Source organism: Dipteris shenzhenensis, chromosome 15 (assembly GCF_047967505.1).
Source record: "Dipteris shenzhenensis isolate YYH24624 ecotype China chromosome 15, Dip_SZ_1.0, whole genome shotgun sequence".
Classification (NCBI taxonomy): domain Eukaryota; kingdom Viridiplantae; phylum Streptophyta; class Polypodiopsida; order Gleicheniales; family Dipteridaceae; genus Dipteris; species Dipteris shenzhenensis.
In genome coordinates, this window is record NC_141610.1 from 19,612,598 (window position 1) to 19,636,489 (window position 23,892).

Below are 23,892 nucleotides of genomic sequence, written 5' to 3' on the forward strand. Positions count from 1 at the left end.
CTTACTCACCCCCGCTCCCTGCTCATTCGTAGCCTTCTCATGGTTTGGAGGCGACTCCGTCTCAGTCTCCTCCAGTCCCCTCCTAGCTGTCAGGAGGAGATTGACCGCCAGCCGCTCATTTGGAACGATCAGGTCAGAGATACCTTGGGCCTTCAGCTGGGGGAGAGGTCACATATCCTGTGGGACGGTTGGATGCAGGGGCTAGCCCGGTCCCTTCGAGTTTGGAGGGACACTTACAGACACTTGGAGACCGTTGCTCTAGTAGCCACAACTGGAGGTGTCCGTGGAGCTCAGGCGAGACGCACAGAGATAGACGGAGCGATTCCTGCCGGTTGGTTGGTTCCACCCGAGATTCAGATCCTCATGCCTGGTGATGACTGTTGGCTTGGACAGTTCACCCCCCGTGGCATCCCACTGGTGGTTGCAGGCCGGATGGACAGGCCGGATGGACGACACCTCTGTTTCCTTCTTCGCAGTTTTTGGGGGACGGCCGACTCAGGAGAGAGGGTGTGCTCATCGACCCCCTTCTCTCGTGGCAGAGGGTTCGGGTCATAGGCCTCGTGGGGAAGGTTTGGCGGATCGATCCTAGTATTGAGCAGGATCAGCTGCAATTATGGCGACTCTGGCTTTGGGAGGGGCGGGCCTTGTCAGAGCTTGATTGGGACCCAGGTGAGTGGACATGGCCAGAGGTTGTGGCAGGACCCCTTTCTTCGCTTACAGCACGACATTGGGCAGGAGAGTTCTCGGGAGGATGCAGAGCCGCCCGCCCACCCAGCGGCCTAGTTGGTATGCTCAGGGTATCTCCAGGCTATTTTTGCAGGCCTTCTGGAAGGTCTTGTGGGAGAGCTGGCGACTGCGGAAGATTTCCTACTTCCTTTGGCTACTCGTCCACAAGGGTCTTCCAGTGGGGAGCTGGTTGCGGCAGATTGGTCAGGATGGACTTTGTCAGATTTGTCATGAAGACGAGGAGTCACCAAAACACTGCCTGTGGAGGTGCACTCGCGCCCAGGAAGTGTGGAGGTGGACCTTCGGGATCCTTACTCGCACAGCACCGAAGCTAGGTTTGATCACCTAGGGCGCGTTCTGTTGGTGCAGCACCACACCTGGCTTTCATCAGTTGTTCGAGGTAGGCCCGTAGGACCCCATGTTCCTTATCACACAGGGGACTTGGGGGCCGCCCGAGGGCATCCCGCCGCACCTGGTAGAGGTGGACACAGGATCTCAGGTGAGGCAACCAGTCTGGGAGATTATTAGCAGCATCGCTGGATGGCACATTTGGACCTCGCGCTGCGCGTAGATCCTCAGTGGCACCTCTCTTTCGACTGCCCAAGTCATGACCGACATCTAGAGTGAGATTATACACACACTCAGAGGCTAGTGGGACCAGATACAGGGAGATTCCTGGGCTGGTCGGGAGAAGCGGAGACGTTTCCTCCGAGATTGGGATACACAGGGCCTCTTCTTCGAGCATACTTCTCAGGGCCTTCAGTGGCGCTATTCACCACCTCTCTGGCTGTTTATTCACACCTGCCTGATCCCTCCGTGAGAGAGAGCTTTCTATTTCCTTTTAGGGCTGCGTCCGATTTGTGAATGCAACCCTGTCAGCTACAAAACTGACCTCATGTATCTTGTTTTTTTCGAAGTAATATAATCAGCACTGTTTTTTTTCGAAAAAAAATACAAGTGCTACAAATTCAAGTAAGAAGAGAAGCAAAGAATGACAAGAGTTTAGGGATACTACCTATCAAGTAGTATAGTGCTTTTATCAATAATGCAAGTCTAGAGTATATGAAGGATAAAACACTTATAAACCTTCACAAAAAAGACATTGTCTTGTAGCATACTTGAGATCCAAGATTGGAGACCCAACACAAGGGTACTAATCTCATCGATGACCATAGAGTAAGTAAACACTATTAGTGTTAAAGAAACAATGTTTAACACTATCAGCAATAGATTAGTTACAAGAACCTACATATTTCATCAACTTGGTGAGCATGTGTACCAAATGTGATATCTTTGCCATAAAGTGCATGAATCTAACAAGTAGTCTTTAACATAATACTCTACTTTCAAGAGTACTAAAATAAATGTTAGAGTAGAATGGATGCAAGAAAATCTTAAACATATAACCAAGTAAATACAAGACCTACAAAGGTCATTTACAAAAGGGTAAGAAATAAAGTCCTACTATTTAGAAAAAGGAGCAATTCTTTCAAAAAAAGAACATAGATGCTCGAGTAGAAAACTACTTACTAGCTTTATCTCTTGGTATTAGCGACATATCAAACTATTAACACTAAATAGTAACTACATACAACATAGTAATACCCAGAGCTGTCTCAGAATCAAGTGCCATGTGAACAAGACAGAAAAATAAAGTCATATGATAGCATCTCATGTGGCTGTCCAAACTGCTTTTATGAGAACATATGCTTTAGAAGTGACACTTCAAGAGGCTCTCAACTCTTAACCACATGATTGACCTGTAGGACACTTGGGCAACCACCAAAGTCTGATTTTCAAATAATGACAACACTAAGGAACAATTCCTTTACTTGCTTAGTCTTCATAAACACAAGAAAGACGTCCATATAAATGCTCCACCATAAGTCAAGACTATCATTTAGGTCACTCTGCATTACAAAAGCACAAGTTTGAATATCCCAAGGTCAATGGAATCTGTCTTGAAGATGTTTTGTCATATTCTTTATGTAGAAACAATTGAATAATATTGCAAATGTAAATCGTCTTCATGTGGAGGGAAGGACATCATAAAGGAGGATATCTTGCTTGATTATCTTTGCCTCAATTCATGCCCTTATACTAATCTAGGAAGAGCTAGTACAACGTAGATCGAGAGCCATACAACTTGATGATTTTGTGAAAATGCCAAGGAAAAAATTGAAGCTAAGTATTAAATAGCCACAACAAATTGTTGAAAGGTATTATTATGTAGTTGCAACTATTATGCACGTATTGATATTCAGAAACACATCTCATGAGTGCTCTCAAAACTAAAGCAAAGCAGTCTACAATGAAGTTTTTACAAAAACAAATCTCAAGATTGCTCTTGATAGGTTTTGGTATCCCAACCTTATTAAGCTGACTCTATATCATGTGGAAATCTTTTAGAATTGCCAAATGTAATTGGCAAGCTGCTTGTTTATGTAAATTGGTTATGAATGCTAATGACATATGAGTTTTGGAACAACTTATAGAGCACAACTATACTAAGAGATAGCTTTTAGCTGAATTTTAAAACACTGGAACATTGAAATATATGGAAAAAAGTGACATTTTAAGTATGAAGAGTGCATGACCCATGCCGAGCAACAAGTGATAATTTGCTTAATATATGGGTTTAAGTCATAAGGCTAACACTCTCACAAGGCTAAATTGCATTCGAAACCAGTATGGTCCTAGTAAATGGGACTTCTAAAATCAATGTACTAGGAGACCAAGCAAAAAATAAGAAATGGACATGATTGTAGTCTAAAGTAGTTCTGCTCGAAGACACATGCATTATCTTGACAAAAACTACATAAGGAATCAAGATAGAGAACCACTGGCTACCCATATGTGAACCACTAGCAAGTGTAAGATACAAAGAATAGAAAAGTAAAATTGCATTCGTAAGAGAAGAAATCAAGCTAAGCTAGAGGCACTGCTCACCCATCTATGCTATACCAAATATACAAAGAAAATAGTTGGCTCCGGGGCTTTACGCTATGATTTCACACTTGTCATATGCATTAGAGAAGGAATGCATGAAGGATATGTAGTGGGACACATACAAGAGAAAGAAATCAAAGTGATAGTGAAAGGACACCATTCTTTTCCAAGATTCCAATACCAGAGTCCTACAATTTACCGTGTGGTGAAAAAGCATGCCCTTAAGGACGTTTGTGATTCAAAAAAAAGTTTTAGCATGGTAGGTTATGAGCATATGAATGAATCAGTGAGGAGGATGTTCAAGTATACGAGACTATTAACCAACTTTAAAAATCCATTCTTGAGTCTAGTCGTTCTTCCAAGCAAGAGAAGAAAATTCCGTAACACATACTCATTGTGTCCACTTGTATCCACTTGTAGTCATTGTGCAAGACTGTCAAAGACTACAATATGTGTTTATAGGAGACAAGAGGTGAGAGCCTAGAGGGACACTTCACAGTCTATATATGGCCAAGAAGATGCTTAATCCTTGAGAAAGATCAAGAGTTGTAACTACAGCTAACCTCACAGAATAATTGTATACAAAAGCTTCAAAATATGTGGGACTACAGATGTAAGACCGCTCAATGTTAGGGGCTCTATCTGCCTCAACAAACTTCAGAAATGAACCAACCATAGGCTCTAGGATTAGTAAAAAGAATACTTTGTAGTACAGCTTGAAAGTGGCAGCTTAGGGAGTGTAGTAGGTGCAAGGGGGCAAAGGGTGAAGGCATCTTGAAATGAGTTGGAAAATTGTTGAGGAAGATGAGTTGAGGCAAGTGAGAAGGGAGGAGCTTTACTTTAAGGAAAAGAGATGATCTTCTCACCCTTTCACCAACCCACCCACAAGAGAGGTGGGTGGAGTACTCATCAATGGCATGAATGTATGGGACCCTAAGGGAGGTGGGTATGACATCCAATGTTTCAAGAGAATCCAAAGTGGAGAATCCAAAGCACTCCTTATCAAGCTTGGTGGAGAAGAGAAAAGAGGGGAAGAAGTGACAGGTTCAAGATTGCAAGGGCCATAAGGGTGGTATGTGTAGCATAGGATACTTACCTTGAACTTGAGAAGTGAATTAGGATTCTATTTTGGGAGAAATGGATGGTCAATTCAATTTCACAAAAGTTAGTTTATGGGCAATTGTTAAGCACAGAAAGCATTGGCCAGGCATTAAAAGGTGGAAAATTCATTATCTTGTCATTTGGAAGCTAAAAATATAAAAACAAAGTAATTGTCATAGCAAGTACCTTTGACCTTGCATAATTTTTTAAAGCCTATCACTTGAGAAGGACTCTTTAAGTCCCCAATGAGGCACAAAATTAAACTATCTCTTAGTAATTGAAAAAATGATTTGACTAACCAAGGTATACATACTCTCTAACATCGTTTAGGTGTGTGTGTAATACAAGATCGGAGCAAAGAAGTATGTGTGTGTGTGCACGCATGTGTACGTGCACAAATTCTGTTTATACTTCATTTATAGTGCAATGAGTATCACTTTATTGATTTATTTTGAATTTTTTGTAAAAGGCAAGCATAAGAATAGAAAAAAATTTTCATCATGTAGTGAAGGAGCTCAAAGAATTTGAGAGCCACACCATGCTTCTTATAGAAACGAGGGAGCTTATGAAAGAGATTCAACATCTTTGAACACTTGCAAGAAAATGCACATGGAGCAATGAAGATGATTTTGAGAGCCACACCATGCTTCTTACATAGATGTGGGAGCTTATAGAGAGATTCAACATCTTAGAACACTTGCAAGCAAATGCACATGGAGCAATGAAGATGATTTTGAATTCATGCAAGTTATGGTTTTTTTAAACACTTCAATGACAAAGGTGAACTCACTATAATAGTGAAGGCTAGCATTTGGGATAACTTCAATAGAATATTATGCCGCAATGTAAACGTGATGTAAATGTCATCTACATCTTCTTCTTATATTAGATGAATTTTAGTTAAACTAATTAACATAGAGATAGTTGGATGACTAGTGTGTTTCTCATAATGATGTGACTAAGATCTCTTTTGAATGTGGCAAACACTATATTGATTAAAAACACATACATTGTTTACTTTTACTATAGCAACTTAAATTGCTACATCTATGCAATGCCTTGCAAGATGAGCATTTTCTTGCACATGGTAACTAGAATGCCAATATGTTGCAAGATCCAAAAAAATAAACCCAAAACAGTTTGTAAAAAAGTTTATTGTGGTATATAAAAATGTTAGAACAAGGTATTACAAGCTGAGGGAACAAACTTCAGCATTATGAACTTAGGAGTACTCCAAGGTTGGGACCTGTTACCTACATCCATCCACCACACAAAGCAAAAGTTAGAATATTGAGTTTTGTGACAGTGGGACTACAAGTGTCATGAGTCCCAACTGCTTGTTATTGCAATCAAAAGTACAACAAAGTTAGAAGTTGAATGAATGTTTATGAGACATAAGGGGTGGTACAAATGAATAGAATATATTTGGAACTTACAATAGTGGATGAGAAATGCCAAGGGATACTTCGAGTGATGAACAATACACTTGTACACCATTTTAGTAGCATTTTCATAGAATCCATGTCAAAGTGATATATATATAAATGTTATACCAACAACACTTGCACTATTCAAACACAGTTTCATAGCCAAAAATTACCAAGATGTTGACCTATTTAATCATATGAGCTTGAAATGAAAAAGCACAACCAAATAAACAAGCATTGAGTGCTACCAGTATCCATAATAGATTAGAAAGAAAAGAATCCAGTTGGTAGGCAACTCGATTTACCAAGTTCAATAGATCACACAAAGATGCTATTCATGATATAAATGCAAGACATTTCTTGAAGAAATATATCATGACAAAAGCTTCCTTAAAAAACTATTTTGCTTGGGGCTATAAAATTATTGTCACACTTTAAACAAAATTTGTATTAGTAAAGGAACCATTATGGTTAGAGAAAGGAAAAATGAAAGTAGTTACAAAGTTTCACAAATTAAGAAGGGATCTAGTCAATACAAGGTAAATCAATTTTGACAAACAAACTTCACTTATGTCCACTGTTTTTTGTATGTGTGAATAGGATAGTAATTATTCAAATAAGCCAAAGCTAGGCATCTAAATCCAAGTTATAAAAGCTTTCTAGGAAGAGTTATACAAGATTGAACCATAGTAAAATATGGGAACCCGCATTCGATAGTTATTTTGATACTAGTTCTCTATCAATGCTTACTTTGATGGTTAGGGTTTTGCATCCAATTATTTTGATGCTTAGGGTTTTTTGTTTCAAGTTTTTTGGATTAAACCTATATTTTCTATGATAGATAATTATTTGTTTTGCATACTTTTTAATAAAATTTTATGGGATAAAATTTGTGGATTTGCAGATAACTTCAATCACCTCAAATGTGGTAGAGAAATATGAAAATTGTTTCGAGCACCTAGGTGAGAAGATATTATGTGAATGTGCACGATGTAAGAGCTCCATAAGTAGATAAGTTTTCATAGCTAATAAGCTATTCAAGGCTATGGGTGTTTCAAACTATAGGTAAATCTGTAAAACAATGAGGATGTGTGAGTGTAAGGATTCCTGCATTTGAGAATCATTGGCATTGTGTGACATGTGATATTTATTTAAATATGTGGACATTCTATTTCACCTCGGTGAGAGAACCAAACAACTTGGATCTGGGGAGGCTCTCGATACATGCTCTCAGGGATGCATGAGCACCCCTACTATCAGTTGGGTAACAACCGGGGAGCTAGAGAGCACCGCATCTAGCACGGATTCTAACTTAGAGGCATTTAATCATAATCCTACACATGGTAGCTTTGCACCACTGGCTTTTCTGCCAAGTGCAATGACCAATTATGTGAATCAATGGTTCCTCTCGTACTAAGTTGGATTACTATTGCGGCACCGCTCATCAGTAGGGTAAAACTAAACCTAGCTCACGTTCCCTATTGGTGGGTGAACAATCCAACACTTGGCAAATTCTGCTTTGCAATGATAGGAAGAGCCAACATTGAAGGATCAAAAAGCAACATCGCTATGAACGCTTGGTTGCCACAAGCCAGTTATCCTTGTGGTAACTTTTCTGACACCTCTGGCTTCAAGTTCCAAAACACTAAAGGATCGATAGGCCATGCTTTCACAGTTCTTATTCGTACTAAAAATCAAAATCAAATGAGTTTTTACCCTTTTGTTGCACATGAGATTTCTATTCTCATTGAGCTCATCTTAGGACACTTGTGTTATCTTTTAATAGATGTGCTACCCCAACCAAACTCCCCACCAAACAATGTTTTCCGCTTGGATTAGGGTGCATGAGCATGCCTTAAGGCCAGAAGCAGGGGCCGAAGCCCCGCCTCCACCTCACGGAGTAAGTAAAATAACATTAAAAGTAGTGGTATTTCACTTGTGCCAGAGGCTCTCACTTATTCTACACCTCTCAAGTCATTTCACAAAGCAGACTAGAATCAAAGCTCAATAGAGTCTTCTTTTCCCACTGATTCTTCCAAGCCCGTTCCCTTGGCTATGGTTTCACTAGATAGTAGATAGGGACAGTGGAAATCTAGTTAATCCTTTCATGCGCATCACTAATTAGATGACAAGGCATTTGGCTACCTTAAGAGAGTCATAGTTACTCCTGCCGTTTACCGGTGCTTGGTTGAATTTCTTCACTTTGACATTTAGAGCACTGGGTAGAAATCACATTGCGTTAGCATCCATGGGGACCATTGCAATGCTTTGTTTTAATTAAACAATTAGATTCCCCTTGTCCATACTAGTTCTGATATGGCTATTCATCGCCTAGGGAGGGCCGCCCTGAGGGGTGGTGTTCTGTGCCCATCACTCGGTCGACACGTAGGCACCTGCCCTCGCCGCCACTGAGGCAGCTTGGGCAAAATCCTGACAGCCTCTGGGGTTAAACCACAGAGCCCTAGACCCAACCCTCAAAGCCAATCCTTTTCTCAAAGTTACGATCTGTTTTGCCGACTTCCCTTACCTACATTTCTCTATTGACTAGAGATTGATCACCTTGGAGACCTAATGCAGTTATGAGTACAACCAGGCGCAATCGACAATCGCTCCTCCGAGTTTTCACGTGCCATCGAGGGTGCACTAGACGCCATAGGATGTGCGGCTCTTTACCAACCGTTGGACCCTATCTCCAGGTGATCTAATTCTAGGATGGGCGGGCCATTAAAAAGAAAAGAGAACTCTTCCTGGGGCCCCCATCTCGGCATCTTCAGATTCGGTCACATCACCATCCACCACCACCTCCCTCAGTTTGGGAATATTGACTCGATTCCCTTTCGATGGCGGCATGCATTGCGCCCTTGACACAGGACTGCCCCATCTCTTAGGATCGACTAACCCATGTCCAATCGTTGTTCACATGGAACCTTTCTCCACTTTGGTCTTCAAAGTTCTCATTTGAATATTTGCTACTACCACCAAGATCAGCACTGGGGGCCGTTTCACTCGGGCTTACACCCGGAGTTGCACCATGACCCCTGTGCCCTCCTACTCATTGGGCCCTCGCACTCCATCCCGCATTGCCAGTTTTGTTTACAAAAAATGGCCCACTTGGAGCTTGCATTCTCCACGGGGATCACAACCCCGGCCGCTTACCTATATAAAGTCTGAGAATAGGTCGAGGGTGTTACACCCCCGATGCACCTAATCATTCACTTTAGCCGATAAAACTGTGAGGATCTCCAACTATCGTGAGGGAAACTTCGGAGGGAACTAGTTACTAGATGGCTCATATAGTCTTTTGCCCCTATACCACGTTAGTATCGCTACGAGCCTCTACCAGAGTTCCTCTAGCTTCGCCTTGCTCAGGCATAGTTCACCATCTTTCAAGTCCTAGCAAGTACACCGACTTGGCAGATGTTCCTTTGATGACTCCACTAACACCTTATGAGAAATCAAAGTTTTTGGGTTCTGAGGGGAGTATGGTCGCAAGGCTAAAATAGGGCACCACCAGGAGTGGAGCCTACGGCTTAATTTGACTCAACACAGGGAAACTTACCAGGTCCAGACATACTGAGGATTGATAGATTGAGAGCTCTTTCTTGATTCTATGGGTGGTGGTGCATGGCCGTTCTTAGTTGGTGGAGTGATTTATTTGGTTAATTCCATTAATGAACAAGACCTCATCCTGCTAACTAGTTACGTAAAGGATCCTCTTTGTGGCCAACTTCTTAGAGGGATTGTGGCTGTCTAGGCGATTAAAGTTTGAGGCAATAAATGTCTATGATGCCCTTAGATGTTCTGGGCCACACGCGGGCTACACTGATGAATTCAATGAGTTTATTGCTTGGGCCAAGAGGCCCGGGTAATCTTCTAAAATTTCATCGTGATGGGGATAGATCATTGCAATTATTGATCTTCAACGAGGAATTCCTAATAAGTGTGAGTCATCAGCTAACATTGACTACATCCCTACACTTTTTACACACTGCCCATCACTCCTACCAATTGAATGGTATGGTGAATTCAGGTTTTGGATCGTGGTGACATCGACAGTTCACTGCCGATGACGTTGTGAGAAGTTCATTAAGCCTTAGCATTTAGAGGAAGGAGAAGTCGTAACAAGGTTTTTGTAAGTGAACGAGTGGAAGGATAATTGACACACGTTCGTGATGAACGATGCCAACCATGGAACACCGATGCAAGGGGCTACACTTGGAGGTGTGGCCACTGACACCCCACCACCACACTCGAGCCGGGCAATACTAGGTTGACGGCCGTGCTATGGGACGGGGAGGGAGACCCTCCCTCCTCACTCAATGTCAAGGGGGCTACCCCCTCCTTTGTGCCCCTGGCATGGGGCCGCATGCTAAATCTTCCGCTCCCTCGAGAATGTGACACACCAAAGAAATGCACCAGACTAAAGCCTCCTCCCTCCCAGAGGACGTGACACACGAAGCAACGACTCTCAGCAATGGAGTGGCCAGGAGTAATGAGGGCCAAGTACTGCCAGGAATTCTCAAGAAGAGAAATACTCCCACAAACTCCAAGAGAAGAGAGCATCCAAGATACTCATATCGAGGGTAAGCTTAGAACACAAGCCTACACTATAGCCAAGGAAGTAAAGGAGTGAGAAAGTGGGAGAGTTTCAATGTAAGGAGATGGTGAATGGCTCAAAGGACCAGTGAATGCTTCATAAGGTGTCATACCCTGAATCGGTTCGGTAGGAAGCCAATTAAGCAAATAGTTTGCAGTGGCTATTGCTTCTGCCCAATATTGATTCGGAAGATGCTTCTCATGAAGCATTCCTCTAGTATTGTGTCTGCTAAAGTTGTACCATTCTTCCTTTCAGCTCTTGCATTCTGCTGAGGAGTATCTGCACAAACGAATTGTCTTCGAATGTCGTGACTTTTGCAAAAGTTCATGAATGCTGAAGACATGTATTCACCTCCTCTATCTGATCTCATGACTTTGATCTTTCTGCATATCTGGTTTTCTACCATGGCTTTGAATTCTTGAAATTTGGAAGACTCAAGATTTCTCTTTTAGAAAGTAGATCCAACAATATCTGATGTAGTTGTCGATGAAAGTCAAGTAGTAAAGTGAACCATTGATGATGTGGGTTTGGGCATAACCCCATACATCTGTATGTATCAAATCAAGAATACCTCATGCTCGAGAGGTGCTTCTGCTAAAGTTGGTTCACTTTTGTTTGCCAAAGCAGCATGCTTCACAAACTTTTCCAAGAAACTGTAGCTTAGGAATCCCAATTGCCATATTTTGATTCCTGAGATCTAACAAGCTCTTGAAATTAACATGACCATATCTCTTGTGCCATTTGTAGATAGTGGCATCTGTTGCAGTTGAGCTGACATGGCATGCAAATCTAGTACTGTAGCTAGCATTCTGTACAAGCATCCTTCCTTGACTCCTTTTTCTACTAGCTGAAATCTTCTGGATTTGTCTCTGATAGTGCATTCATCTCTGTCAAAGATGGCTTGATAGTTGGGTTCCATCATTTGACCTACTGACAAGAGGTTCTTGCTGAGCTTCGGAACATAGAGTACATCTTTCACGAATCCTTTTGTACCAGTGAAATTGTTCATAGGAATAATGCATGTCCCTTGAACTAGATTCGGTGTATTATCTGATGTGTAGATGATTTTGACCTTCTAATGGTTTCATCTCTGTGAACCATTCCTAATGATTTGTCATATGAGATGATGCACCACTGTCGATATACCAAGGATCCTGATTTGCTTGGTCAACTTTTGACCTTAGGCATTTTATTTGCGGGCCTATTTCTTTTTCAACCATAGCTTTAAAAGCTTTGAAATGCCCAAACACTTCACTTTTCTTTTTTATAAAATACACCCAAACTTTTCTGCTATAGTCATCAATAAAAGTGACAAAATAATGACAACCTCCAATAGATGCAGCTTTAGTAGTCCACACATCAGAATGGATTAACTCCAATGGCCTCTTACTCTCTTGAACATGTCTAGGAAATGGTTTCCTTGCCTGTTTTCCAAATTGACAGGCTTCACATACCTTATGCATTTCTGTAACCTTGAACTTAGGCAATCCTGCAACAATATTTTGGGCTTGCATTAATTTAAGTCATTGTTCATTAACATGACCAATGCGTTTATGCTAGATATCAATATCTGTAACTACACCGGTCCCATGTGCAAACATTGCTACACTCAATTCAGGCATGTCCGCATCCAATGTAAACATCATGCCCTTCTTCTTCCCTTTTTCTATCAAGCGACCTTTATTTTTCATATCCTCAACAAAGCATCCATGAGGATTAAATCTGACCTACAAGCCCTGCTCAAGCATTTGACCAATAAAAACCAAGTTCTTGGTGATATTCGGGACATGAAATACATCAGACAGGTATTTCTTTTTTCCATCCTACATAGACAAAGGAATTTTACCAATTTGCACAATAGGATGTGCAGTATCATCACCAGTCTCCACAAATCCTGGTCTTTCCATTTTCCTTGCATCCTGCATCCATTCTGCATGACCTGTCATGTGGTTTGATGCACTTGAGTCAACATACCACACATCATTGCTTTCTTCTACACTTGTCATATGTCTTGGTCTAGATATTCCCTTTATTTAACACACATGTGCCTATAGACATGTTTAAACAAAGGTATTCACATGGGTTTAAGTTCATTACATATTAGCTTGTGAGTGAGCTCACATTGATACTTTTGCACTTCTTACAAAGTTTCATTACTCTTTGATGAGATTTAGTTTGACTTTTTGGGTTTTTCATGTTGCACAGATAGCTCAATAGACACATAGGTAACCATAGTGAGGGGTCAATGATACTCACCAATGACGTGTGTGGTGGCATGGTCTGAATTTCCATGATTCTAAGCATCCTATGATTTTATAGTGTGTCTTGAAAAGATTTAACTACTATGTTGCAATATTGATATATCATCACTCCATTAAGTTTTAGATAATCCTCATCCATGTACATGTGAAAATAAATCCAAAATAAACCTCAAGGTTTCTTTAACATTGCCAAGAGATTAAGGTAGCTACGATCTTCCATAATATGACTTATTGTTGGTTCATGGATTGAACAATGAGGCAAAGGTGAATCACAATGAACACATCTTTATTCATGAGTGGTTACATATATAGGCAACTACCTCCATGTTGGTAGATCCTAGATCCACAATCATCTCCATGATTAGCCCAATCAGTTACCTCCTATGATCACTCCAAATCCACACATCACACCAACTTGACATACCTAACTACGAAGTCACTAGAACCTTCTAGCACACCTACACTCACACACTCCTAGCATAGGACTCCTAGCCCATAGGCACACACACACATACATCAATTTGTCCTTCATTTATAAGATCCCTTGACCCTACAATGATAAGATAGCAATGTACTTCAAGGTGATGCATCAAGTGTATGTGCCATTGTGCTAATAGTTAATAGTCCTTTAAGTCTCCTTCAATCAAATGTAGTATGGTGGTGCATTGTCTTTGTTACCTTCTTTGGTTTCTATTTTATGCTTTAGTTGCTCCAATTCATGAGTGAACAATGAACATGATAAATGGATCAACTCTACCAAATTCCAATTGATACAATCACTTGAGGGGTGGGGGTGTGGGGATTTCCACTTAGTGTAAGATGTATGTATCACATGCAAGGAATTTTTTAATAGGAAGATCTCACAAACGTTTTATTTATAGAAGGCTATTTTTACCCAGATTGGGTTTTTAATTTATACATAATGTCAAGAGGGTGCCTTATAACAAGCTTTAACAAATGAAACTTTTTGTTTTGATTTTTTTTGGGCAATAAAAAGATTTGTATATATTGGGCACCCAAAAAAAGGGAAGTACAAAGGAAAAAGGACAGCCTCCCAAACCAAGAAGGAAACAAAAACAAAGAGCTCAATGGCTCATAATAACTGCGATAGTTGCCTATAGCTCTTGTACTTCTTAGCAAAGTACTTGATTTTGTTACAATGAGATCTTGAGAAAGATCCTCATGAAGGAGACTCAATAACTTAGCTTTATAAAAGAGTGTCTGGGTCCTTAGTTTCCAAATATGCCATAGGACTAGAGCCCTCATAGTTTGCCAAATTGCATAGAGAATATCCTTAAGATTGACCATCAATCTCATGCAATCTCTTGCATCAAAAGTGATCATAAATTGACTAAACCTTATTGAAATCAAATGTAATCTTCACCAACAAGTCTAGCCAACCAAAGGAAACGTTCTAATATAATTATAAAGTTTTTTGGGCATTTTCAAAGTATTACTCAAAGGGAATTACTTGATTTGGCAAATTGGCATTATTGAACAATGATATCATCATTTGAAGAAATCCAACCTCAAGGCAATTGATTACCATTGGAATTTCATCAACAAGGGCCATTGGCTTATAATTTAGAATTTTTTTAAGAATTATACTTATAGAAGGGATTTTTTGATATTTAAAAATATATATAAAGTACATTTCTCAGATAAGGGTATTTATATTGACCCCTTGAACACACAAGCTATATAAATTTTAACAACTCAACCTTTGGCCAATATTGCAATCATTGCAAACTTAGCAATCTACAAATGAAAAAGAACCATTACAAATTTATATTTTGGCACCAACAACAATGCAATCATTTTCTAAACATCAAATCCTTAGTTATTCTGATACCCAAATTGAGAATGCCAATCAAGAATTTATGCAAACATTCATCAAGAAGATCAAACATCAATAGTTGGAGAAGCATACTCTCCACAACCAGTCCACCTAGTTATCTTAAGTGTGACAATCAACAATAAGAACATTGTGAAAAGCTAGCAAATGAGACATAGTTCTCAATACACATCCATTCACATATCCTATAAAAAATCAATAAAATAGACGAATTCGAAATTCCAATTCAGGACACAAATGATCCAAATTCACATATATGCCAAAGTTCATACACATCATTTTATTTCTATGATGAAAATGATGAGACTTTTGAAAAGAACTTAGTATTCAACTTTCACCAAAGTCTGCAAAAAGAGCATTATGATGCCAAAACATTTTTACAACAATTGACCAAGTAATTTGATAAGTAATACTAAATTAATTATTTATTGATATATGTCGCAAAGTACTAATGTCAATGTCTAGATGTGAAGAAATTTTCAAATCTTCAGCAATTTTAAATAATCATAGTCACATCAATAATACATATATGGTCATTATTATATGTGACAATATAGGCAAGAACACTTTTATAGCTATATAAATTTTAACAACTCAACCTTTGGCCAATATTGCAATCATTGCAAACTTAGCAATCTACAAATGAAAAAGAACCATTACAAATTTATATTTTGGCACCAACAGCAATGCAATCATTTTCTAAACATCAAATCCTTAGTTATTCTGATACCCAAATTGAGAATGCCAATCAAGAATTTATGCAAACATTCATCAAGAAGATCAAACATCAATAGTTGGAGAAGCATACTCTCCACAACCAGTCCACCTAGTTATCTTAAGTGTGACAATCAACAATAAGAACATTGTGAAAAGCTAGCAAATGAGACATAGTTCTCAATACACATCCATTCACATATCCTATAAAAAATCAATAAAATAGACGAATTCGAAATTCCAATTCAGGACACAAATGATCCAAATTCACATATATGCCAAAGTTCATACACATCATTTTATTTCTATGATGAAAAGGATGAGACTTTTGAAAAGAACTTAGTATTCAACTTTCACCAAAGTCTGCAAAAAGAGCATTATGATGCCAAAACATTTTTACAACAATTGACCAAGTAATTTGATAAGTAATACTAAATTAATTATTTATTGATATATGTCGCAAAGTACTAATGTCAATGTCTAGATGTGAAAAAATTTTCAAATCTTCAGCAATTTTAAATAATCATAGTCACATCAATAATACATATATGGTCATTATTATATGTGACAATATAGGCAACAACACTTTTATAGCTTAATATGATAATCTACTTTTTTACAAGGATTTTATGATAATCTAATTTTTTACAAGGATTTTGTTTACAAATCTTTTTAGCTTCTCATAATTTAATTTTTACAAAGATTTTGTTTACATTTTCACATTTGCGTTAACTCATCATTTGGTAATGTGCAATATATACTGGTGAATCAATTAAATATGGCGATAGTAATGGGCATAATGCTGACAGTAATAACTATGAAATGGATGGTAAAAGCTCAAATAGCGATGGGACTTTAAATATTACTATTGATAAATGCTTGTGTATTGTCGGTCTGAATATTAATACCATGGTATGTTAACATGTTCCAGTGGTATTTTTAACTCATTTTCCTAGCCAATTTTTTGTGTATAGAAAGATTGTGAGAGCCACAAGTGCTATTCATTTTAAAATATTGTAGTCCATATCTCCTTCACTTACAGTGGTGGGGTAAGGTGGACCACAATTGAGGGGGGGAGGGGGGAGAGAGAGAGAGAGAGAGAGAGAGAGAGAGAGAGGGGGGGGGGGGGGGAGAGAGAGAGAGAGAGAGAGAGAGAGAGAGAGAGAGAGAGAGAGAGCTCATTGTGGTTGTTGAAGTGGTCAACAATGTGGATATCAAGTTTATTGTGGTTAGGATCAACCACAATAGCACGACAATGAATGCAAAGGGGATTATGTGAGGTATCAAGATTTCCAAGAGGTTTTTTCTCCCAATTTTTAAGATTGGAATCCTAGTACAACTTGCCTTTATATTCATGCAATGTCCCAATTATATCTGGAGAGATTGTGTTGATATAAGTCTATGCTTTTGAACTTTCTTTTGAAAAGATATAAGTATGGAGATGAGATATAGACACATATGTACTAGAAGCACATTACACAATGTTTTAGTCTTCAAGCCAAAGAATGCAAAGGCAATTGTGCGAGATAATGAGATTTTTGAGAGGTTGTTTTTGCCAAAATTTTTGGATTGGAGAGATGGCACAACTTGCCTTTATATTTATATGAGGCGCCAATCTCATTTGAAGGTTTGTATTGATGCATGTTTATGCATTTGAACTGTTTGTTTGAAAACAAGATTTGCATTTGGTTGCGAAGTGATTGACTACTCTAATATCTAGCGTATGATGATAACAACTACTATAGGACATGAGATTTTCAAGAGGTTATTTTTACCAATTTTTTTAGTTTTGGGGAGATGGTACAACTTGCCTTTATATTCATGTGAGGTGCCAATCTCATTTGGAGAGATTGTATTAATGTGTGTTTATGCATTTGGACTTTTTGTTTGAACACCAGAGTCGACTTTGGTGCCATTTTTATTGTGTTATTGTTGTTTGCAATAGCAACGATCCCCATTAAAGATAAGGGTTGCTTGCTTACTTGATGCATGATGATGCAACATAACAATGTAACATGATATGGTGCATGATGATGCAACATGCAATGATGCGTGATGATGCTACATGACATTTGCAAATCTTAGGAAATCAGACTCGAGTGGCTTACAACAAGTGAGACAAAAATGGCCTAACAATGAGACTCAAAATGTGATTTTATCACATTATCATCACAAATATATGTACAAACACCTTGTCTTCTATTACAATTTACTAATCCACAACCCTTAGAGCAAGATTCATCTCTTCAATAGGTAGTATAGCCAACTCCCCATCATAATCAAACACTTGGAGTTCTCACATTAAGTCTTATGGGATATGCCTCTCTGATGATTTTTGTGCCCCATCATCCTATCACCAATGTGTATAAAAATTGTCTCAAAAGTGATTGATCAGGCATGTAAACACCCAAAGTGAAATATTTACGGGCATCAAAGAAAACCACACCATTTTTTAATAATCTAACCAAGGGCAAAAACATCTGATTGGGGACTGTATCTCTGTTTTCTTGCCAAAATCGCAACTCTAGTGAAGCCAATGTTTTTGAACATGATCTTGCTCGCAATGCAAAATCCATTATTGCCAATCTTTTGAGGTCTTGTCTTGTAATCAATTCATTTTTCTAAAATCCTTTATGCACTCCTTTGAGATATCTTTTGCCACTCCCCAATCAATGACTCCAACATGACATACACAATTTGGACTAAAATAAGCAAGATGTTCCCCGAGTGTAAATCTATGTGGAATGATTAGGTACAACCAAGAGGGCATAGATAAGATGGTGCATATTTGTACACAAAAATTGTTTGGGTAGAAAAGTGGGTTTAGAGGTCATAGAGAGAGGAAAATTGAACCTTTATAGAAGGGGGTAGATAAGAAGAGTGTGGAAGGGGAGGGATTTTATGGAAGAAGTATGGGTGAGGAATAGTGATGCTAGAAGATATATTTATTGAAAAACCAAACAGCTTGTGTATTAAAATAGAGGGAAATTTGATACAAATTAATAGAAAGAACTAGGGGGGGGGGAAGGGATATTGAAAGGGAAATTTTAGGAAGGATAGAAGGGAGAATTGAGGAAAAAGTTAGGGGAACAAAGTACATAGAGAAGGGGGAAAGGAAAGAGAAGAGGGAGGGGAGCAAGAAAGGTGAAAGGAGACTAAAAAAATAAGGGAGAGAATGTAAAGAATATTTATTAAAGAGTATAATAAGGGGGGGGGAAGTTTATTAAGGTGTATATACAATTAGAGAGGGGGGTGCAGAGGTAAAAATACATATATATAAATTAGAGGGGGGAGTTATTAAAATATATATACACTTAGAGAGGGGACGGGGAGGACAAATATATATAATTAGAGATGAGGGGGGGGAGGGGGGGGAATATTAAAGTGTATATAAACTTAGAGGGGGGGGAGGAAAATAAATTTTCTAATTAGAGAGGGGGGGGAGGACGAATATAAATAATTAGAGAGGAGAGGGGAAGACGTAAACTACAAATAATTAGAAAGGAAGGGGAAAAGACGTACACCGCAAATAAAGCAAACAAGGAAAGGTAAGCCTTGGACTTTGAACCTATGAGACAGTGTGAGTCCATGGTGGTGGTCGGAGTGCTGAATATAGGAGCGATACTCAAAAGTCAAAGCATACCATACGACTTAAAAAGCCATATGAAGTACACGAGAAGAAGGTACTAGGTAGTAAAATGCGAGAAGTTGGGCAGTGCGGATGCGAGCGACAGTCAACGATTGTTGTCTCTATGCCAACATGGACTTAGGTCGAACAGAATGTGTGTGTAGAGTAGTGGCAAAGCTCTGCTTGTACTTGCATAAGGCTAGAAATAATCCCTCTTAGAAATCCAACTTGCATGTTCTACATGCAAGTTCTACATTCGATTCCTATATGCAACTCCTACATGTGAGTTCTACATGCAACTCCTACATGCAAGTTCTACATGTGAGTTCTACATGCAACTCCTACATGTGAGTTCTACATGCGATTCCTATATGCATGTTCTACATGCGAGTTCTACATGCAACTCCTACATGCAACATGCAACTCCTACATGCAACTTCTATATGCAAGTTCTACATGTAGAGAGAGAATATCTCACAATTCCTACATGCAAAGAGAGAAGCTCTTCAACTTGTATAAATACCCCATAATGGAATGAAGCCCACACTCTTTGGGGCATTGTGTTGAGTTCTACTTTGGTATTCCAAGCAATTGTCTCAAGTGTCCATGCTTCCTTGCACTCCATGTCCAAAAGCATGTCCTAACCTTGCAACTCCTCCTCCCCTCTCCTCTAACCTTGCAACCCATCCTCTCCCTCTCCCCCTCCCTCCTCCTCCTCCTCCTCCCTCCTTCTCCTCCTCCCTCCTCCTCCTCCTCCTCCTCCTCCTCCTCCTCCCTCCTCCTCCTTCTCCCTCCTCCTCCTCGTCTCTCTTCTTTCCCCCATGCTCTTACACCTTCTTCCTCTCCCACTCCTATGCTCTGCCTAAACCCTTAGTTCCTCAACCCTTAACCTCCATGATCTACGAGGGAGACGAGTTCTCCACCATGTACTCTACCCTGAACCTTGGATCCTCCTTCTAACCTTGGAACCTCCTTCTAAACTCTGGAACCTCTCTCTAAACCTTGGATCCTCCTTCTAACCCTGGAACCTCCTTCTAAACTCTGGAACCTCCTTCTGAACCTTGGATCCTCCTTCTAACCCTAGAACTTTTTGTGAACCTTGGAACCTACTTCTAAATTCTGGAACCTCCTTCTAAACCTTGGAACCTCCTTCTAACCCTTAAACTCCTCCTAAACCTTGCAACCCCTAATGAAGGTGAAAGCCTTCATTACCTCAAGCATGATGATACACATTCCTTTTACACATGCATGCACTATGTTTGCTTACCACACTTAAGCCTACATCTCTCACCGGAATATGACTCGAGGTCCTAAGCTACACGTATACTACAAAAAACAACCCTGATTTATCTGTAGGTGACAAAAAGCCTCAGAACCTTGCATACTGAGAATACACAGTGCTTCCTGCGAAAGCCGTGGGAAAGAGCCAACATTTGCTGCCGCTCTCGAGAAGACTAGCGTCTCAAGTAACGAGTAAACATACGCAGGTATGTGTAAAAAGCAAACTACTTCAAACTTTCATGAACATATCACTCAAGCTAGAAGAGCTAAAATTTTTCCAAATCAAGTAAAAAATAAAAAAATAATTCCTAGCTGAAACTCTTCGTTACCGGTTTAGGAAAATGCATGTTTTTTAGAAAAACAGCACCTTAAGAAATAAATCAGACTATGTGATGTTTGTTAGAGTGTAGAGCTTGAAATTTTGAACATTTTTTCTTTTTACGGAAGCACATTCTGACACAACCACCAAAAGTTATGGGCAATCGATGATTAAAGGTTCTAAATGCTATAACCCAAAAGAAAAATTAAAACCACCTCCCTAGTCAACCATGGACAAATTCAAAGGTGCACATGTGTTTGACTAAATCCATAGGCCCCCCTCCTTTCCTATAAAAGAGCACCCATCCCTCATACTTTTTCTTTCACATCTTGTCTCCATCCTCTTCCCCATTCTGAGCCCTACACAAGACACTCCTCCCTCTCCATCGACCACCACCCTACTCCCATCCTCACATGGTAAGTTACTTCAAACCCATCTTGCAACGATAACCTAGCCATCCACCCACTGTCCATTGGTCCTCAACAACCCCGTTACATCGAGAAAGACTTGGAGAGCGTTCAAATGACCATCTCTTCCTCCCTTTGGATTTCCGTTAAAGTTTTCTGTCCGTCAAGTTTTTTCTTTTTTTCTTTTTTCCCCCTCCCCCTCCCCCTCCACCATTCCCCCCTCCACCACCCCCTCTCCACCACCCTCCACTCTATCTCCACCACCCCCTTCCATCACCACCACCCCTCCCCCCCCTCTCCCTCCACCACCACCCTTTCTTCACCCTCCTCCACCCCCCCTCCATCTCCACCACACCCCCCCTCCTCCATCTCCCCCTCCACCACCACCCCCTCCCCCCCCCCCCCCTCCTCCATCTCCACCTCCCCCCTCACCACCACCCTTTCCCACCCCCCCTCCATCTCCATCTCCACCACCCCCTCCACCCTCCATCACCCCCCCCTCCCATCTCCACCCTCACCCTCCCTCTCCACCACCCCCTCCACCACTCCCTCACCCCCTTCACCGCCCCCCTTCCCCCCCCCCCCTCGATTCCACACACACAACCCCCCCTCTCCACCCTCCCCTTTCCCCCCTCCTCCCTCTCTCTCTCTCTCTCTCTACCCCCCCCTCGCCGACCGCTCCACACCCTAAACCAACCTAACTATTAACCTACTACTAAGCAAGGGTTTAAGCCCTTGTTGCTAAGGGCACGACGTCCGTCGGTAAGGTGGCACCCACACGTAGCGCTTGCCTAAAGCAGCGCAACCTGTGGTGGCACACCAGTGATGCCCGCCTCGCACCCCGCCTCCCCTGTTCACCTCCGTGCCCTCCTCCTCACCATCACGCCCCACCTCCGGACTCCTGCCTCACCGCCTCCCATCTCCTCGTCTCACCTCCCATCCCCACCTCCACACCTCCCCTCCCATCTCCACCTCCACACCTCCCTCCCCATTCCCCTCCAGCCAGCACCCCCCTCCCGTTGGCCGCAGCGCGACGCCCCTCCCCCCCCCCCCGATTTTTTTTTAACGAGAGAAATTAATTTAAATTAATTAATTATTAAAAAGCAACCCTAACCTAACCCTAAATCTAACCCTAGTTAGGATTAACCTAGGTTAGGTTAGTTTAACTTAGTTAGTTTAACCTAGATTAGTTACTAACAGCTAGGTTAGCTTAACTAACCTTCAGTTAGTGACTCACTGTAGCTAGTGAAAGTAGTTAGGTTAGTTAAACTAACTACCCTGTTATAGTAACTAAGGCAGTTTATAGACTAGTTAGACTAACTAGAATTAACTTGGTTCAAACCCCTCAATTGGACTTAAAGTCCATTCACACCAACCTTAAGACCAAGACAACCCCCTCGCCCGCGGGCCAATTTTACCCCTACTTCAACACTTCGTATCGTGCCCGTTTGGGACCCAAACTGGATCCCGTTTGAACCAAAATTTCACACACAAAAACACCACGATACGAGGCATTTTTCCAGCCCATTGCACTGTTAGAGTTAGCTCAAATGTCCACCTCTCATGTAACCCACCAATATTCTGTGTACCCAATGTTGTAAGGCCCCCATATGAGGAGAAGCCATGATGGGTATCAGAAATTGGGAGGGATCCCCAGTTTAGACACTGGAAGGGGTCTTAGAGTAGACCAGATGGTTATGAGACGGCTTAGGAGCCAAGAGTAGATACCCGTCTGCACAAAGGGGGGGTTCGGGGGGGCGATAGCCCCCCCGATAGCAGGGGGTCCGGGGGGCGCAGGCCCCCGGTGGGGGTCTGGGGGCAAAGCCCCCAGCGGCAGCGGTATGACCTATGCGCGATCCTTCATCTGCCCGACGGCATGTTTTCTGAAGGGTCGGTTGGTCTTCCAGGCCGACTGTCTATTAGGCCGACTGCCTATTACAAGGCCGACCATCAACCACTTACACTATATAAGTGGCCACCCCCTATCATCATATCACCAGTTCTTCACGCTCATAGTCCTCCGTCCAGCATCTGTCTAGATCACCATCGAAGCTCTGTCTGTAGAGCGCACGGGTGGACAGCCAACCATCAGCTGTATCAGCAGTTTGGTATATCAGAATTTTTTGTATTCTCTCCAGCTTTCCATCGTGTACTTGCGTTTTGTTGTTATCTTCCGCTGCGTACTATTTTCTTACATGGTATTAGAGCTCAGGCTATCTGAGTAACGACTTTATTGCAAGTTCAACGAGCTTTGTTAGCAAAGGCTACTAGGAGTGATGGCTGCACCAACCCCGTTGCGAATTCGTCCACCTGCCTTCAATGAAGGCAAGCTCGATGGGATGAATTATACTTTGTGGAAATTCAAGATCAGCGCGATCTTGGATTCATATGAGCTTCTGGATACTGTTCTGGGATTGGATCCAGAACCGGTTGGATCATCGAATCCAAACAACCCCAACGTCATAACGCCACCGAATGCAGATCTTCTTCGGGCATGGAAACGAAGGAACGCAGATGCACTCTGCGCTCTTGTTACCAGTTCAAGTGATTCTGTTTTGACTCTGATTCAGCATACAGACAAGGCAAGTGAGGCTTGGAACATACTGAAAGGTCAGTATGAAAACGCA

The 23,892-nt window shown here is 41.0% G+C and overlaps 3 pseudogenes; 1 reads left to right on the top strand and 2 right to left on the bottom strand.

Annotated features, from left to right (window-relative positions):
* Positions 1 to 7,356: 7,356 nt before the first annotated feature.
* LOC147893512 (25S ribosomal RNA) lies at positions 7,357 to 8,745 on the bottom strand (annotated as a pseudogene).
* Positions 8,746 to 9,633, bottom strand: LOC147893513 (25S ribosomal RNA; annotated as a pseudogene; the record flags this gene model as incomplete).
* Positions 9,634 to 9,679: 46 nt separating this feature from the next.
* LOC147893514 (18S ribosomal RNA) lies at positions 9,680 to 10,354 on the top strand (annotated as a pseudogene; the record flags this gene model as incomplete).
* Between the last annotated feature and the right edge of the window lie 13,538 nt (positions 10,355 to 23,892).